Source organism: Temnothorax curvispinosus, unplaced genomic scaffold (genome assembly GCF_003070985.1).
Source record: "Temnothorax curvispinosus isolate PA1 unplaced genomic scaffold, ASM307098v1 QBEX01010053.1, whole genome shotgun sequence".
Classification (NCBI taxonomy): Eukaryota; Metazoa; Arthropoda; class Insecta; order Hymenoptera; family Formicidae; genus Temnothorax; species Temnothorax curvispinosus.
Window position 1 is genome coordinate 1,078,052 of NW_020219833.1, and position 20,484 is coordinate 1,098,535.

At 40.8% G+C, this 20,484-nt stretch overlaps 1 long non-coding RNA gene across 1 annotated transcript in view; it reads right to left on the reverse strand.

The window, feature by feature from the left end:
- Window positions 1-11,347: 11,347 nt before the first annotated feature.
- LOC112459682 overlaps window positions 11,348-20,484 on the reverse strand; it is a 72,185-nt gene continuing 63,048 nt past the window's right edge. Inside the window, exon 3 of the long non-coding RNA XR_003041351.1 lies at window positions 11,348-11,408. This is a non-coding gene — a long non-coding RNA (uncharacterized LOC112459682). The remainder of the gene's footprint in view (window positions 11,409-20,484) is intronic.

Consider the following 20,484-nt stretch of genomic DNA (forward strand, 5'->3'; position numbering starts at 1 on the left):
TACTTTTTGAACAGAACATAGCGATGACAATTTTTTTCTAATAGTCTAATGTGTCCTCTTTAAAACCCCGTTTGAAATTTTAAAATCGGTTGATTACAAAAAAAGATACAAATTTTTGTTTAAAAAAAGAGGTTTTTGCTGATTTTCTGCGTTTTTCAGTCTTTAAATGGATTTTTCACTAACTAAACTTGAGTAAAATTAAATTTACCGTATACCATTCTCTTCGTTATTAAAAAACGAAGAAATTCATGTAGGTTTAAAGGCCCTTTATTTCTGTAGGACCGGTTTTACGATCAAATAAAGCGTGGGGTCGATATTGCCCCCAGTCATGGATTAGAAGGTCAAAAAAATGTATCATGGATTCTAGGGATATATATAATGATATGGTCTTTAAATCATTTATTGTACCAGAATCTCGAAACGCGCAGCAATGTAGTTTGCCGCGTCCGTGACATATATTTGCGATCGCAAGGACGGAAAATTGCTACGAAGGTTCGCAAGAAAGGTACGGAGCCGTGGCAACGGAGATTGGCAGTGCGCCAAAGCGCAGCGATGTGACGGGGGAAAAGAGCCGTGCATCATTGATGATTCGGTTCTGATACCGCTTCCATTCTTCACAATGCAAGATGCATCGTTGGCTGCAAGTCTCGCGAGTTAGCATCTCGCGATGCTGCATTGCAAAGCAAAAGGGCGGAAATCGGAATCCGTAATTCGATTACTGTATAAAATATGCCATTCGGATTATACCGTCGAAATGAATCGCGCAACGAATTCATAACGGGAATAAATTCAGCCATCCGACATTCCGTATGTTATTGCCGCGCTCTCGTGTCCCCGCGCGAAATCGAGCGTACCAGCGTATGCAATCCGTTGACAATATTCGAAAAGCGCTCTTCATCCGTGCCAATTTTCGTGTTCGTTAATCGCGAGTTACGTCCCTCATCCGATTATGATTCGATACCCGTTGCAATTCCAGCCGCGCGCTGACTGCAACACCCACGGACAGGTACCAAAATCTTCACTGTTATACGCATCGTGTCGTGAGATAAAAACAGCATCGTTTCTCCGCTTTTTATTAAATTTCGCGAGATATACCGGTCTGTGCGTAGGTTTGCTCGCGAGAGCGAGTAGAAAAATGGAATAAGAAGAAGGAAAAAGACAAAAGAATTTTAAAATGATTGAAAACGCGAATGCAATCGGCCGGATAAGCATGCCGGATAATATGCATTTCGTAGGGAAAAAGAGCAGGAAATAATGCAAAGTGTGCAACTGGCAAACGAGAGATACGAGTAGCGAGCTGTCGGCGCAGCTGTGACTGTTTCTACCGTCGCGTCGCGTCGAGTGAATCGGTTCTCTCCGGCTGCTATAATAACAGGAGATGAAGGAACAGTGGAACAGGGTCGTGATGCGACGCCCTCGGAAATTAAACGTAACGACTCATGCAGTAAAAGAGCGCGAAAGCATTGGGCTATTATATATAGCGGCATTAATTTATACGTCGAAGGATCAGTGCCTAACGCCTAAAGAAAAATTAGAAAAGGGTCTGAAGCTACAAATCAGAGTGTAACAGGTTCTTGTGATAGCTTACACCGATATAGTTAAACTAATTTCAATTATTTAGAATAGAATCGGTTTGATTAAGAAATAAGATAAGGTTTTTTAATTGAATCCGTTGCTTGAACCTAATGCATTTTACAATAACTTAAAATTGAATGAGTTATAACTAAGTATTTAACGTTATCCGTTTCCGCTTTTAATTATACACAAACATAATTATACAGAAATTATATAAATATTATAGATATATAGATTTAATTATATAATTTTCTGTGACATTTCTATAAATTATAATGTGACACTATCTTCTTATTTCGGGATTATTAAATAATGAAGATTCTTCGTGGCATATGGCTAATGGTATATATTAAAAATTAATTGAGTTAAGTTAATTTAAAACAAAGTGTGTATTTAGAATACAATTAAAAGATAATTATGAAAATTAATAAACATAAATAGCGTATTAAAATATCAGTAAAGAAATATGTATAATTATGGTGAGCAAGATAAATTTGAAAAAGATAAATCATACTTGAACTTTATATCTCGGTTGAAAAATACGCGAGAAATCTAGGTATTCGTGATTTTAATAGAAGTGCAGTGAATTAAATAGTGGTAGGAAATAATTCATGATGTACTTTATGCGCCTCGATATTGAAAGTATTCCTCGCTATTGCAATCGTCGAGGAGATTTCGCCGGTCTTGGAATCGCGACGGGACGATTAAGAAAACTCGATATTCAAATCAATTGCTACCCCATTGCCGTAAACTACCAGACAATCTCATAAATTCGACAAAATGCAAACCGCGTGGAAACCTTAGCGCATACTGTGTAACAAGTATTACGGCAGCGCGATATGCGAGATTTTCATCGCGAAGTATTCTTCTGCGCGAACAAGTTCTCGCATTATCATTAGAAAATGTGTGCGCGATCCGCGGCGTTCGAAAGTCCGTTTGTTCATATGCATTTATTCGCGAGCTCATTGCCATGGTACATACACGGTCGAAAACTGCGAAAAAGCACTTCACTCTTCATCGCTCGCGCCTCGACGAGAGTTTAACATTTACTTTAATATAGGGAAGGTGTAAATGACAGCTAACGAAGCGCGAGCAACGAGAGCGCTCCTATAGTTATGCTAGAATGTAATGAAGAAGGCTCTCATCATTTTCAAAGAGTTTTCAATTCCGGAGTGGAATCCTATTTTATCGTAACGTAGTAATTAGGACAGAGATTATTACAACTGCGACGTACACAATAATGCGACGTCTCGACCCACCGACGGCAAATTACGAAACTCCGAACTCTGGAAGTAAACTCTGGTCGGTCCGATACGGAGGAAGATCCTGGCACCAGGACCGAGTTTACTTTGGCGCTCTAAAGTACCACAACTCTCGCAACCCGCCTACGAAATAGCATATTATAATAACTTATCGTTAATTTCGGCCTGCTTTACCCGCGTAACTTTCGTAACGGAAAACCGTTCGTTGCGCCGAAGGTATATAACATTAAGTAGGTAGATCAATTTTCTATATCGATAGAAAACAGACGTGCGCGTTAACTCGATACCGAGAAAGTTAACGTAATCCCTTATGCCGCCTGCATCATTACATAAACGCAGCGCATCGCATTAATGCACCGTCTCTTCTTATAATTTATCCTGCTCTAATCAACCGGCGTCTTCATTTCGGAGGATAATCCTAGATATTGTTTTCATCTAATCCTACCGATGTTGCCTATGAGGTTAATTAACAAAATTACCAGGCGCGCTCGCGGAGCGCAAATTTATCGTAACACGTAGAAACGCAATCTCGGCGGTAATTTCATCAACGTGCGGCACGGCAACGAGTAACGAAACACGTACTTATCGCAATGCGTATTATTTCAAGGTTTCCAAGGTTCGTGAAGCGTTCGGGATAAAGGAGCCAGAATAATTCACAACCCCTCCTTCCCTTATATACGTACGTTCCATCGGAGACGCATTACTCACGCCACATTAATCCCGAAGAGCCAAAGAGGGTCGCTTTTTGCGTCGGAGTTTTATGACGGGTAAATCACGCTACACCAGAAATTGCACCCACTCTCATCGCGTCTAAACGCAGAGCGCTGTCCCGTTTTAACGGCAACACATTGTTCAGTTCGATGGCCTATCGACAACTGTAACTCGTATGCAGCAGAATTACACGCGTCCCATGCGTTGTGTTGTCTGTAACTGATGTTTACGAGCCTGTAAACCGGCGTACATATACGTAGCACGCGATACTAATCATGCTTCTCCAACTTTTTGAAGCGATAACACGCCAAATCTGATAGAAATGCTGATTTCAATTTATAATTCATAATGATCATTTTCGTTAAAGTAAAATTGGATTACCAAACTGTACTCGGTATTAAATGGGTACGATAACGGATCGATATGATGAGTTAAACAAGTTTTCACTGTGAATGGCATTGAAATTCAATATCGTCGAATTTAATAGTAATTGATAGTAATCGTATATTGGATTGCCAGCAAATTGGCAATCCAATACATGAATCTCGCGGCCAGATCTCACGGAAACAAATGCTAGAATTAAAAAAAAATCAAGCAAAAAGCGTGATAAGCTATAAATTGAAGACTCGGGATGCATCCGATATCATACAAAAAAATCGTAGCTGCTTCGTTTTCAGGATATTATTTCAGGACTTGTAGATCGTTTTGGCTTGTTAATTAAAAGTTGATAAAGACATTTCGAATATAAAGTATCTGACAAATCTCGAAATACAGTAAAAATACAAAATAGTACGCATTTCAAGCACGTGTAAAACGGAACAACGTGTGCGTAGGGTGAGAAAATTCTCGAGATTATTGCAGGATGCAAAGGATTCTACTCACAAAGAACAGAATGCAAGGGAGAACGCGTATGTAATGCTATCTACAATATCAGACGCGACAACATATTCATCGACAACATATTCAATATACTTCATGCTGCTTTACATACTTGCTGCGTTACGACATACGAACGCGCATCTATCACAAATGGGATCACGGAGCATAGGCAAGACAGGAATTTCAGACTCGTACGCAAATACCGAATTTCTGTCGTGTCTAGTTTATCGGGAAGAGAATTGTGTCATCGAACAAATCGCACCCTATTTCTGATGCGAAGCCTCGCTTAATGATTTCGTGCCATAGTCAGTTTCGTGACCGCACTGTCCAATCATCGAATAGCTTCGAATTTCATTGACCGATGCCACATAGGTAGAGCGCTATGTAACTGTCTAACTGTAGTACAAAAGCATTCAATGATTCGATAACTAAAAGTTTATAGAAGTTGAAATTCTCACATACAAGTTTTAGATTAAAGTTTTTAACATGCGTAAATCGACAAATATAATTCAAAATTTAAGAACGTACATTATTTTATATACATATAGTTCAACATTGTTTCAATATAAAAACATTATTTTTAAATTTATTAAACTTTATCCCATTTCTCTCTCTCTCTCTTTCTCTCTCTCTCTCTCTCTCTCTCTTTCTCTCTCTCTCTCTCTCTCTCAACAATTCTTTCTTATATTTTAGATTTTTTTTTTAAGATTATTATATCTTATAAGTTGGTACACAGAAAGGAAATCTTAAAAGAGACGTTTTAAAACGACATTATTCTTAGAAGATTCACATAAAGAGAGGATAGCTTTGATATAGCGAGTCTGCGGAGATCGAATATGATTCCTTTAAGAGAATCAGTTCGATTAAGAATGAGTCCTGACGGTGGGGTGAATCGCCCTCTCTCGTCGCCCACCCCTTCGCGCTCCATAAACATGGGGATCGCTCGATTTTAAATGAAGCACTCAGCCGAGATTTCTCCGATCGCGGTAATGGTCCTCCCACTTTACTCTTCTTCCACCGAATTTAACGCAAACCCCATTGTCCTTTTGGCCGCATCGTAAAATGCTAATTTGTGGCAACTGGCGCTTGAATGGATGGGATAGGACGAGGGGAACGAACAAGTGACAATCGTTAGAATCGCAATCGAGGAAATCCTCGAAAAGGCTATCGATCCTCATCTTCATCCCCATGCATGTGTGTGTACAGTACGTACGTGTGTGAATGTTTGTAGAAATCACGTGCCTATGCGGGCAATCGCGAAAGGTGCTCTCGTGCGACCGCTACCATGGCGGATGGCGTTGCTGGTCGGGACTGCACCATGTTCGAAACAACACTCCGGATTGACATTAGATATCAGTGAGGTCGGTCACGCACGGGCAATGTGCCTGCTACGGCGATGCCCAGCCCGCGACAAGTAAATTTTAATTGAGGCACGGATCTCTCATTTTGTCTCGTACTTGGTCGCGTGCGCCCACGGAAGCTCCCAAATACATTCCTTTTCGAAGAACTGTGTCACAATGGTTGACGTTGCTGATTTAAATCCAAATAACTCCACTTGAGCCTATAGTCACGAGGATACAATTAGATACAATTAGAGACCTTCGAGTAAGAGTCTGGCCACTGATCGACTGTGTACTGATTGACAAACCATGACAGGACCAAATCCAAAATATAAAAACAAAAGTGTCAAAACAAACCCATGCCTATATTTGTTATGATTTGTCATGCAGAACATGTCATGTGTCTCTAACTAATATATAAACTCTATATAAAGTGCATTGTTTTTAAACGCAGCCATTAATTGTCCAGTTTCTAGATCCAATATGATAGATGACAAAAGTGACGTCGATATTGACTAATCGCGTTAAGTTCCCATTGTTTACCACATTCCAAATCACTTTTCTATCGAAGTGAAATCCATTTTACTTTGACACTTACTCCATTTATATTTGGCACTTGAAGCTAAATGAGAGAAATTGACTGAGAGAAAAAAAGCTTCTTCGTCCTATTTTTGGAATAAAGCAAATATCGCCAAATACGTTTACAGAGCCTCTTATTGACAGAAATACGATATTGATAGAGCATCCTGTACAGTCTACTAACTCTCCGCACGATATTGTGGCTAATTGCATTTGCACGATGCTAGTATCCAATATACGACGTCTCCTATCATTTTTATCTAATTACCGAGTTATTAACTTACCACCCGCTCTCTCCGAGGAAACTCTCAGAAGCGAGAGAGAAACGCAACGCGATCTTCCGATACTGCAACGATTTTCCCCCTCCTCCATCAAGGTCTGGGCGCCCAATAAAAGAGTTTATCGAGGTATCGTTCGAAAGATAAAATTGAAAACCCAGTTCCTCCTCCCAGCCGTACCATAGAAATGGTCGTTCAATATCGACAGTCTACTCTACCTACTTGGCGCGACGCAGTCGGCGGGGCGAGTTGCGCAGGAGTGAGGTGCACCATATTTTACGGCAATCAAAAGTTCGCCGATGGAATCTTCCCGATCGTAAACAGCGTAACGACGCTCGGGGCCGAAATTTATCGCAAATTAGTTTCGTACCTGTGCGTTTTACGTGCGCGGCATGCAGATGTATAAGAATATAAGTCACGTATGCCATAGATAAAGAGTATTATTCTTACCCTTATTGATCCATAATTCGATCCTAAAAAATTCCAAAAACGACCGAATTCGCATCGTAAAACGTGAAGTGTATAACGCGCACACGACCGTACCGTGTCTATCTTGGACCATCTGATGGCGCACAAACAAAGACGTTTCATGCGAATAAAGCAATAGCAAACTACCGTTGTTAATTCCGCCGTTCTCCCTGACTCAAATGACCCTTTAACTTTCGCGAAAGATATACGAGCGCTTGACAGCTCGCGAGTCGTCCAGAATAGCCGAAATGTTTTAAAGAGTTGTGGATATTCTTGCCCTGCGTTGCGTGGGCAATTAGCGGACGAAAAGTCGCCGACATCACGACGTTATTACCCACTGAATAACGAAGCGTCGTAATTCATATCGAAGAAGTAAGTATGTTGCGTACCAGGACTAGTTGATAGGACGTTCGTGTTGCGCTTGCGTCTCGTAAATATTCATTTAATCTGATCTAATCTGTATGAACATATTCCGCGCCTTGCGTAATTGCCGGCGAAATTGCAAATCGATATCTAAATGGCCTGACCCCCTTTGTAACAGTAAGCATTGCCCGGTATATCGAGATAATAGAAGGGGAAGCGAGTCGGGGGCGTCGGGAGAGAACGAAGGGAAACGGCGACGAAACGATCACGGCCGAAATTACAGTGGCGGTGGAAAAAGATGTGTTACCCAAACGGACCGTGATCCGATGTCGGGGATATCTATTACGCTCGAAACCAGACTCGGGCTTCCGCGTATATTATCGATTCACGTCGCTCCGTCAATTACCCATCTTATAGAGCGGAACGCGCGGAATCGACAACTGGATTCAGTTAGGTATATAATCCGTCTCTACCGGCAAGTGACATTGATATTCCTGGCGCGTGAGTAATTCGTGCGCCCGCTAAGTGTTGAGCGAGATCTGTCCTGTGCATAAACGACAAACGACGTAACGAGCGTAGAATCAAATTAAAACGCAATGACGCTTTACCTCGGCCATCTCATTATCTATTCGCGCCGTGTGAGCGTGTGACTCGCCATGCGAGCCGCGACCGTCGCGCGTCGCCGAAGCGCGATAATAATGAATCATCCGTGAAATTATTTTGTCCTTTAAATACGATTATAATACGCTGGTGTGTATGCAAATTTCTCGCTACAATGGAAACAGGGGTTAAATCGACTTCAGTTGATTGTGCAAAATCTGTTACACAAAGCAAGTTAGTCTGAATTGGGTCACTGAATAGAATTCGCTTTGTAACTCGCTTTCATCGCTGTTTGAATTGCGTCGAGGAATGTGCAATCGAAAAAAAATTATAATAATAATGTAAATATCGGATAAATAATTTTTCGACAAATTTATCTCGAGAAACATTGTTGATTTGTCTCTTTTACGAACGACTGATAGCAAAAGTCCGCGGAAAATATAAGCAAATCAATGCAACGGTGGCAAGACAGGAGATATACATTCCGCGGGAAAGATACGTGACTCGGGGTGATGAGGGTTCGCCTTGTTGCACGAGAGAGGGAAGAAAATTGGCCCAAATCCACGAAATTCAAATGGGTCGTGCCGAGTCGCCATGAGGATCCCTTTCGTGGCTCGTTTCCACATGTGTGGAATATCGTCGGCCAGACGGGTCTTCCTCCCGGTGTACGTGCGGCGGAGGGCAAAGGAAATTGCGGTAGAGGCGGAAACCAAAGCAACGCTGAAATTCGTGCAATACCACGCCCCAGCAACGCATCTAATAACAATACTTGCATTAGGTCATGGCGCTCCCGATGTAGACAGCCCAGAGAGATGTAGCTTAATGTAGCGCGCGCGTTCGCGTTCGTTGTTTCGTCTCTCGCGCTGTTTGAATGTAGACGAAGCGGAGTGCCTCTTGTTTCAGGATTGCTTGAATTAAATATGCACAGGCGGTGTCACTTTTGTGCCATTCAAGAACGAAACGTGGAATTATGCACGGCGCGTAAACCGTTCGGATTGCCCTTTTGTTCGGCGCTCGGTCACGCGATAGTTTTAATTCATTTATCTCAGAATGGCATCGAAATTCGCATTCAGGAATCGAAATAGATGGGCAAGAGAGAGATATCCCGATGGCAGTCCGATTCGAGGAATAGTCCGATACAATTCGATATGAACGTCGATAACGCACCCGGCGAATACAGCGGCGGTAACACGTTTACGCAGCAAGATGGGCAAACAGAAAATTGTACCAACGGTGTGCAGCTGTTTAAACTATCGTACTCGCTGAGTGCACAGCTCCGATTAATCCGAAGGGTGCTTCAAAAACAGTGCCGAAATACAATGCACATTTTTTTCCGGTAATCGTGCAGATCCACGATGCGTCAGGAATTTTTTCGCCCGAAACTTCTATACAGACTACTTTGATACAATAAAAGAATTCATATTGCAGAGAACTTATAACGCTGAACGCGAGCGATAAAAAAATTTTCATGTATTTATTTCGTTCCAAATATGATTCAACTATAATAAGCTATCCATATGATATGTTAATTAATAAAGTAATCGACAAAACCGTCCCGCTCTCTTTTAATCCAGCTATGAATATACGGCTATTTAACGAAGACAGTTTCATATTGGAAAAATGACGGGACGAGTTATTGTGGCAGAAATTCGCCGCGGAAATTATCTCGAAATTATATTTCGACTTCGATTTCGGTATCATTCCTACGTGCGGCGAAGTGAATTATGATCTCAAGACGCGCATATAAATTATACGTTATCGTTAAATGTGCAAACGCACGCGCATGTATACGCATGGACGTACACACACACACATACATGCACGGCCGTAAAGCCTCTGCTGCATCGGATACGGTAAACTCCGCTTGCAATCTCCCGATAAATTGTTTTAAGTGGATTACCAGCGCGGGTCTCTCGGAGAACTCTACACGACGATATTAACGATGGCAGAACGACGACGAGAGAGTTACGATAAATCACACAATTGTTCGGCAAAGCCTCCCCGGCATAAGAAGCAAGGCGAGAAACGTGTTTCACCACTACTACCACCACCACCACCACGACCAGCACCACCACCACCACCATCGTCGAATATTCCGATCGCGTGAAGCAGTTACGCTGAAACCGTAGATCTGATACAAGCGATATTTTAACGTAATGTCACTACATACAGTACAGTATATAGCAGTGGTATATAATAAAGCATAAAGAGAAAGAGAAACACTTATCGTTAAACGCATCAATATTACGGAGGCTATATAGTTTTCGTTATTACGCTGTCACTCTCGTATCGCGACTTCGACCGCCTCCGTTGGGATATTATTGTTACGGCATTCTGAATGCGAGAGCGTGATGTCGCTTCGTTATTATTACGGGTCCACTTGGGCGATGCGCATACTATCGAGCGGCAACGTTCGAAGGAGAATGTCGACAGTAACATGGACTCTATATACGTGGACTCTATATTCCTCATGAATGTGAACGCAGTATTAGACTACGGAATATGCAGGGGAGGGTGGGCACGAGGCGCAATAAGTTCTCGCTGGCGGAATCGTATCGAACGTGAGTCCATTTATCAGGCACCGACTTGATCGTAGAGCGCAAACAGATGGTATTCCGTTCTCAATACGTGTATGGAGCCGGCTCGAAGGTTGACTGCAGCTGACTGGACGGCACACGGCGGACACGCGTGATCGCGTGTATTTGCTCGATTACACTACGTGTCACGTTTTCGAACACATAGCAGACAAATGGATATATCGCCGCGAGCACGAGAGCGCAGAGTACACCGCCCTTCTCGATAGAAATCTCGTAGTCTTTATCAGGGAGGAACTCTACCCTGTGAACAAAAATTTCTTCGCGACTCTCTTAAAATGTGGAGAATAACTATGCGCGTCGTTCGACAGCGTATCGTATATCGAGAGGGTGGAGATAGACCGAGATACTTTATGGCGTGTAGCGTGGAACTTTAAATATTTCACGGCACTTATATTTATACGAAGCTAAAAATGCGAGTAGCTCGCACGCGGGAAAGTCACACAATACTATAGTAACCGGGACATGCCGTGTGTTCAAAGTTACCGCGGTGTTGCAAGAAATTGAAGCGTGGTAAAAATAAAAGATGTTTGATCATGCACGCCGCGATAAAACCAACACGTCCGATGAATACGGTCTGCTCGTAACACGAGAGGCGAAGTGACAGAGAAACTTTCTACGGGTGCAATCTATATATTTTATCGAGGTCGGACTTCGTCCATATATATTTTTCATACGGTTTATGTATGTATTATACTTACCAAGTGGGTACAATGCCTAATTGTAAGTTATGCTTTCATCTTTCCGGATTAAAGTATCCTAGAATGCATAAAACGTCAACTTTAAACAGTATAACGTACAGAGATTTTTGCTGGTTGCTCGCGAAGAGATTGCTATTAATAAAATAAACTTTTCGGACATTGAACTACATGAGGGAGAAGCTCCCGCGAGCCGGTATACGCCGCCCATTTCTAATCTTGCGCGGACAACGCGCGCGGGGATGTCTGGCATGAAAATGGTAATTTATCCGGCGACCTCGCTCGCGCGCGTTCGTAACATGTAGAAGCGGGCAACCTTGCCGTGTACCTCGTATGCTCGATTAATCATTTAGCTGCCTAATGGCCTCTGTGAGATTCGGCGCGTACATGAGACGGAACGACGTGGCGTACATTTCGGCCGGGCACGTTATTTCGTATGGCGAAAGGTCTCGCTTTTCGGAACAGTATAGCGGATCCTTTTGGTCTCACGCGAGGGTGGTAACCCCGACGAGAGTCGAGCGTTCGCTTCTGATCGAATTCTTACACAGGGGAAACGACCGTGACGGTGCGACGACGACGTTATCGCTATGACGGTACCGAATAGGGCGATAAAGTCTGAGCTGGAATGAGCAGAGATGACAAGAGTGTGAGAAAGAGAGAAGGGAAGACTCGTCACTGTATCGCCGATGTCGGCTCGACGACGAACAGGAGAAGGAAGAAAAGTGAATGGCTAGACGGGATGGACGGGTGCGTGCTCGGGGGGATGTTTCTGGGAAAACCAGGGAAAACGATGCCGAGGGTTGTTTGCGTGTCACCGTTACATTTATTGGCAGCAGATACGGTGATGCGTCAGATCGTTAGGGAAAGAGACCTTAAATAGACAGTCTTTCACGCTGCCTACCCCTCGCCCCGCCTGAAAAGTGAAGATGAAGCAAAAGAACAGGGTGAAGGGGAACGTGGAAGCGGATAGGGGAGAGAGGGGTGGAGGATGGAGTTTATGTGGCGTTGATAACGGATGAAAAATGGAGAGTCACGGGTCCTGATTAGAATCGAGAATATGAATCGGCCCTTTCGATCGTCAATATTCATGGATGCGGCAGCAGCGCTCCGGGCAAAATTCTCAGTTAAATGGAAAAAAAATGAATAGGCGCTGAGGAAACAATTGGACGGACGCGCTTCTGTATTGTATACAAAGCAATTAAAGATACAGAATGCAGAAATGACAGTCTATACCAATGATCGATGACCGATAATTAAACGATGGAAAGCAGATATGTGCTTCATCTATTTACAGGCGAGCGAGTGAGAATAGCGAGATTAATTCTATGACATAGGATCAAAAATATCAATTTGTACAGAATTAATAATCGGAGCAAACAATCAAGTTTTAAATTTATCAAGAAAGAGAGCGTTTTCTCGTGTACTGTAATATTTCAGGTTTATCGCAACTTGCTTAATAAGTAATTTAACAGCTAGTTAGACTATAATACATAGCAAAATCGATACTGATTGAAAAGAGCACGAAAATGCGAATTGTTTTGCGTGTACTGGCAACGGACTAAATGTTGAATATCGTCAGGAATTAATTAACGCTTCCCAATCAACTGCTTGCTTACTGCAACGAGCGAATGAAGTGCTTTTAACGTGCTTCTCATGCAGAAAATTTGTTTCAATTTATTTACACTTACAATGTGTAAGCATGACGATTCTAATTTTACATTGGTGCAAAATATTTGCGAACCTGCCAGTTGCGCTGTAGTTCAAGGCAAACGAGCGTAACGCTCGTAGTTTGCCTCTTCACCATTACGTTGCGTTGTACCTATCGGCTGGCACCTGCTCTGCTGTATCCCCGGTGATATTGTCATTCGGTGCCATTCGATGCTGTTATCGAATGTTTACGAGACATTTAACGGTGTTTTTGATGCGAACGGGAAACTATAGACAAGTGTTTTGTATTTCAAAAGCTTATTGAATTCTAAACTGACTACTAGTAGTAGTACTTTGTAGAAAAATTCTATTTTATTAATGTACAAGCATAAATTAATCAGCTAATAATTTACTTGATAACACTGACAGACTCGAATTTTTATTTCTACAAAAAAAAATGTTTATACACTATAAATGTGAAGCAAAGTCGAATCTCTCGAAAGAAAATTTTCAGAAAAGATTTTTGTCGCGAGAAATTCTATCTTATTGTTAAAAGCTTTCTAACGATTTCCGGTGCGGCGGAATACTAACATACGAAGTTATGGTTTTTGTTACTCCGTATTTCATACTAAAGCTCAAGGAAATTACGGCTAGCGTGGTAATGAATTATTGTACGTCGGAAACACTATTGTAAGACCGAAACTTGGAAATTGTAAAGTTGAAGATTGTAGAACATAGTCTCTGCTTATTTAGAATAATGTACGCTATACAACTACAAATAAATGGAAGTATTAATTGACGCGAATAAGGAAACAAGGCGTCGTTATACATTTCCTATTTAATTCGGGCACTAATTTTTCGGATATATGTAATAGAAATTATAATTTCCATTCTAAAATAATAAAATATTGTGTAAATATATTTTAGAAAATGAATTTAAGGGCTATATGATTTTATTTAATTAATAATAAAATTTAATTATTTAATTAACGTCTGTTGTTAAAGAATTAACAACGTTGTAATAAATTAGTATTTGTAATAAATATTAATGTACAATTATTAAATAAATAATTATAAAATTATTTATTGAGTACTCCCTTCTGTTTAGAATTTGAAAACAAAGATTATAACGTATTAGTTTTCATGAAGAGGAGAATTCATGTCAATCAGGAAATAAAATTGCAGTACTGCGCGAAGAAAATTGCCTTCAACTCGTCCGTGATTTCCTAGCGGGGTCACATAAAATATTACTCGGCAGATATACCGCAAGATTCCTCGTATCCACGAACTCGAGACGCAATGTCAGGCTGAAAGCGCACCTAACTTTCCGGCAGGTAAAGCACAACAGACACGGATCATTAACGATGCATGCAAAGATTTCTCCTGGGATTCGATATCTCTTTTGCATTATTTCGTGCTTGCAGAAATTCTCGTATACTATTGCAGGTGTTAATCGCCGATCTGTGTATAGAATTTTAACGAATGCGAAAACGCTTGGGACTTTGGAATTTATTCAACCCTTTCGCCCGAGGCTTCTATATAATAGCGGAGAAAAAATGGGACAGAAGCGATTTACCGACCTATTGCCAAAGAGTTTATTTCACGGCGGTGGATCTATATGTATATATTACACACCGTGGCTGGATTTAATTGTATCGACCGTAGTGGAGGAAAGCCGAAGGAACGTTTAAGGTTCACTTGTAAGTGCACCGATATTTTTCAGCGAGTATGCGAGGCTCATTTTCAAGTAGATCACGTGCTTGCACGGGACTGGTACGTAAGAAAGGGAAAATCTGGGGAGTAGATAGGCGGCTAAAGCGGCGTAAAATTTGGCACGATTGTACATTAGACACGCGAGCCAATTAAAACACTCTCGAATATGACGCAGCTGTGAATGAGCAGCGGCGTAGGCGGTAAATCATCGTTTCCCACGTTTCACACGCAATATCGTGCGCGTTTTTCATCGATAATCCCGGCATCAGTGCATTTCATTAAATGTACGATTTAGCGGGTGAGGTAACGAGACTGTTATTTTCAATGAAAAAGCTCGGAAACTTGCAACGCGCGGAATCTGGACGCGAGCTAGACCTCTGTTGCACGGCCTTAATTGCAACGGCTGCAGTTGAGTGCATGAAAAGTAGCTAGCGTAAGAATTGGAATGGTATTTTACACGGTGACGTGACGGGGGTAATTTGCATTGTAATGTAAGTCAATTATCGCGTGCTCCGTAACTCAGGAACGTGTACACGCTACTGATCTCGAGGTTTGTACACGGCCCTTCCTTGCGGGATTACTAGAAATGCACAGAGGCAGCTGCTTCCATCCCCCTCCGTTCGAAATGTTACACTCAAGGGGAATATAGGTGATTGGAGTGCATCCCCAAAGCTACACACGGACTGTCCATGATTGAAATTATCGGATACAAAATGAGCAAGAACGGTGGAAATATACATCGATTACGTTTTTACGACATATTTCTGCAATAATATAATTCTGCAAAATCGCATAATATGAAATCAAATCCCCTGAAAATAGAGAGAACTAATAATGCAGTAGCATTTGATAAAGCAATAAAAATCACATTCAATTTCTGTATCTGTCGAAATATTTTAATATTGAACTAGAAGATAGTTGATCTATATCGGTCACAAAATATCTGTATATAGAACATTTAAAACTGACTGACATTACTTCGGTTATATTCTGATATTCACTGTCAGTACTAAAAATCTATATTTTTCCATATTTTACGTCACATTATACTATAGATTTTCAGCGCTGACAGTAAATATCGGAACGTAGCCTTCGTCGTTAATATATTTTATGTTTAAAGTAATAAATTTTATTTATCAAACATGTGCTTTTCAAAAAGCTGAAGATAAGTTATTAAATATATTTTGAAATAGAAAAGGAATCATTCTATCTTACGTATACCTATATTTTATATAGCTTGAAAATTTTCGGGGAATCTCCGGATCGGTATCGAATGGGCAATGAACTTAGTAAGTAATCTTTGAATATTCAGCAAAATTTAACTATACGACGGTAACTTGAGGAAGTTACCATTTCACGATCGTGGAAACAGCTACAAATGATGGAAGCTGTTACGTCACTGTCCGCTTTAAAATTCAAGACAACGGTATTAATCTTACGGCTTTGTAAACTCTTTCTTCCAATTCATTAAAACTTCGACGTCCGATATGCTGAACGAGAAAGCGTATAAAAGGGAGAGGAAAGAAAATTACGGTCCTACTGGCACCAGAAAATGGTGCATAACTCGCAGTTCGGAACTCGCTCATAGCTTCGACCGGTGTAAACGAGCAAGTCACTCTGAGAGAAACGGACTGGCGTTTTATAATTGAGAAGGAATTGTAGATATCCAAAAGATAGCGGCTCTTTTATCCTTCCTTTTTTGTACCTATTTAAAACAGAAAAAATTCGAGCAATACCTTGTGGACATATGATGATTAACGATCCTATACGGTAAATATAGTGGCACCAAACCAATGCGTTGCGCTGGTGATTTACTATGATTGTACACAATTTTTCGTTTATCCTTTATAATGTTTGTGCGCGCTAGTAAACTTTCTCGTTTTCCACATCGAATCAATAAAAACGATCACATAAAATCATATAAAATATACATTTATAGTTTTCTATCTAGAAGATACCAAAGATACTCCAATTCCATTATACGAGAGACATATCGAATGTATGAGATAAATGGTATTTTAATTAAACAGTTTTATGTCACAGTGAATTAAACATTAGCAAGTCACGAGCTTTGTGCTCCACCTGCAAAATACTAATTTATCCATTTCTTTCTTTATAAATTTTTTACAACGTCAACCTAATTTCGGTGATATATCTGTTCTTTTAGGAAGTTTTCATAAATGTCTGAGAGCACAGAGTAATTAAGCATTAAGAGAAACTTTCATGGTTAAGAATGCACGATATTTTCCGTCGGCAGACAATTCCGGCAAGATGACAAATGGTGAGAGGATGCCTGGCAGAGTCATTGCGCATTTGTAGGATTAAGAGAAACGGGCGCGAGAATCGGAATTGTTCTCGAATATATGTGCACCGCGTGATACTTTTTCTTTACGGCATTCCAATCTACACTGCGGTAGATTGTTCCCATATGCGTTCGTGAGATTCGCAGCTTAAAAAATATCGAACGAATACACGGAGGAGAAAAAAATTGGCGGCAGGCAGTATATAGCGTGCAGAAGAACAATTATTGCAAACTCGTGCGTAATAAGCGGCAATCATCTCATCTAGAAATAACATGTTTATCACGTTCATACGAGAGTCACTTGAGTCTTGATTACTAAGTAATGATTCAACATCGGCGTCTGCCGGCTATTTCCGCTACGCGGACTCAACGTCGCGTCGTGCCGTTCTTTCGACGCTGAGTCACGCGTGGCGCACGTTTTTGTTCAGAGACCGGTTTGAACAGCTCTATAAGTCGTTTACAAAAACTTTCGCAAACACGACCGACCGTAGGCGTACGATTTTCAATCGCAACAATGGCAAATACGTAAATGGTATTGTCTATTCCGTATTTAGCCAAACATAATTTTAATCATTTTCTAACTTATTTTTATATCTAGACAGATGCTAATCAAATTACAAAATTGTTAATTAGATATTACGTAAAAAATATCTTAATTGGACACAGTTCTGCAATGTGGAACCAACTCCAAAAACTTTCCACTATATAGAGCCAATTCCATGAAACATTAGAAATAAAATTCTGCACCAACGTTAAATATAATCCCCCTCAAATACAATTCCATGTATCATCTGCGTTTTTAAAAAATCTCCTGTCCACGTGAAGTGCACTTTGCAATAAAGAACTAAAAATCACGAAAATGGCGCTTGATTCTTTATTGCATATGTCATATGTATAACTGCATCCGCAATTATCGCTTTAGCAAAAAGTTGGAAAAAGTTGCTGTTTAGCGCCTTTAGAAATTTAGCTTCTTTCCCAAGACTTTTCTGATAAATGTTCTGAACGATATCGCGATCTCCTTTTCTTCACGAAAGAGATAGTTCACCACTTCAAACTGAGCGGAAGTATAAGGGTGTATGTAACTTTAGCGTATTGGTGATTCGGACGAGCGATATGGAAAGCAGAAGCGAGGAAGCGCAGACGACGGAGGTGCACAGCTGACGAAGAACCGCTACATAAGCACCGAACGATCAGCCCCGGATACCCGAGCTGTCACGTTCAGGAAAAATATTTCTCGCTTTTCCCGACCTATGGCCGCTCGAGAGTAACTGTTTCGAGGGTGTGTGCGTGACGATCGAACTTGCGTTTGCGTATATAGTCCAAATATGTGAGGCAGATATTGCGATAGTGGCTCTAGAAAAGGTGTCTTTCGGACCATGCTATGGCACTTGAGGCGTATTCTCACATGGTCAAAGAGTGGTCGACGAGAGGATTGTAGGAGTGTGGTGGAAATCAGCAAGTCGCCGAACTTCTTTCCGACAAAGAAATTCACGGAGCTAACTCGTTATCCGCGATGCTGTTGCTTGTTTCCCAGCTGTAGCTTCTCTCTTTTTAGCCTCTTTTTAACCACCCTTGTCGTGTTCTGCTCGCGTACACTTCATTAGGTACTGTTCCGCGGGGACATCGGTCCACTTTGCCGCTCGAAATTACTTCTTCGAGGAAACCAATTTGCGCCGACGCACCGAGAGAAACAGATTCTCCGCTGAGATGGAGATCAGCTATTGTCTTTATGCAAAAGCTGTTATCGCACAAGGAGCATCATGTCGGCACGCGCGCGACGAGAATTAACAAGAGAACACTTGAAAAGTCATCGTCGGCTAATAATTAAATTCGTATCAATAGAGATCTACATACATTAATATACAGCAAATAAATATGTTCGTGACACTTGAGCAGCTATTGTGAAATTCAACAATTATTCAGTCTCTAGTAAAAAATATTAAAAAAATTTGGATCATGGTACAAAACCTTTCTATCTTTCAGCGCTCTACCTACCTACCCTCTGCGGGTGTTACATACTTATTATCAGACACCCTATATACAATAAAAATGTATAAAAAATATATGAAAGATGGCAACTCGAGGACTTCTAAAATCAATGATTTTACAATCTGTTTCAAATTACGCATTAAAATTGCATTATGATTGAATATGGAAGATTAAGATTCGATTATTGGAGCTTAATCAGTTTTATCCTTATTGGTCAATGCCCAATTGGTCCGACGCGCAATCACAATGCAATGTCAACCTTCGATGCATAGCTTAATATCATCGCTATAGCACATAAAGCATGTCATGTTATCGCGTTATACACGTATAAATTATTTCGATAAATGCATGTTTCTGTTGTCTGATCACCATTCTAGTGCACACGCGTATTGCGTTCTAAATTATTTACGCTTACGGGCCTATTATTTATTGCCGCTCATCGTATTATTCTATTGTATCCGCAAACGTAGGTTAATATACGTAGACATGCGACGAATAGTGAATTATTACGATACCTCATAAATGTTAAAGATAGAGGGAATTACAACGTTGTAATTGGAATAACCCCGCGCATGCGGAAGTCGCGTCGCGTAGGCGGCGATAAATCTCGCTGCGTCGACATTATTTTCTAAACGAGAGTCCCTCCAACTCTAAAGAGGTTCATACTTACTTAATTGCGCATATTATTTCAGCAGAGAGCGGCTAATTGCCTGAATGCGAAATTATTACTTGAATAGGACACTATGTACGAAACTGAGTTTAAATGGCAGTAGTTGCCTAACGGAGAGAGAGAGAGAAAGAGAGAGAGAAAGAGAGCGCAATTTCGCCACTAAGATGTAACACCAGATAATTCCTCCCTTTTTCGCTCCTTCCAGTAATTAAAGGATACAAACGATCAAATTTCAAGAAATTTGAAACGTGAAATTTCTTTCTCACGTAATAAAAGATTCAATATCAGAATTGTGTCACTCCGGTTGAGAAATATGCAATCGGTAAGCGCTATTTCACACGTAGTGGATTTCGGGTATGTGAATATGTATGTCGTTTGCAATATATCCGCCGAATTACAATATTTATGCGCCTTGTAACTTCGTTCTTTGTCTTGGCGCTTCAAAATTTGGCGCATCGAACAGTCCCGAAATTCGATCCGCGTTGCCGACTAAATCCCTAACGAAGATCCCAAGCGACCGGGAAATTTACGACGGGCGTCAGAGAAACGGAGGACAGGCATCTATGAAACTTGAGTAAAATTCCATCCATCTCTAATAAGTCGAGCTCCTCGAATATCCTGCTTGACATATGTTACGAAAATCGCAATAAAGTGTAGATTTTATAAAGTACGAGCTGTTTATTTAAGAAAAAAAAGAGATCCAATTTGGAAAAAATCTCATTAACGTGACCTCGGTATCTTATTTCAATTTTGAATATTTCTTTCTCTTATATTATTTTAAAAATATTGGTGGTTATTTTAAAAATATAATCTCAG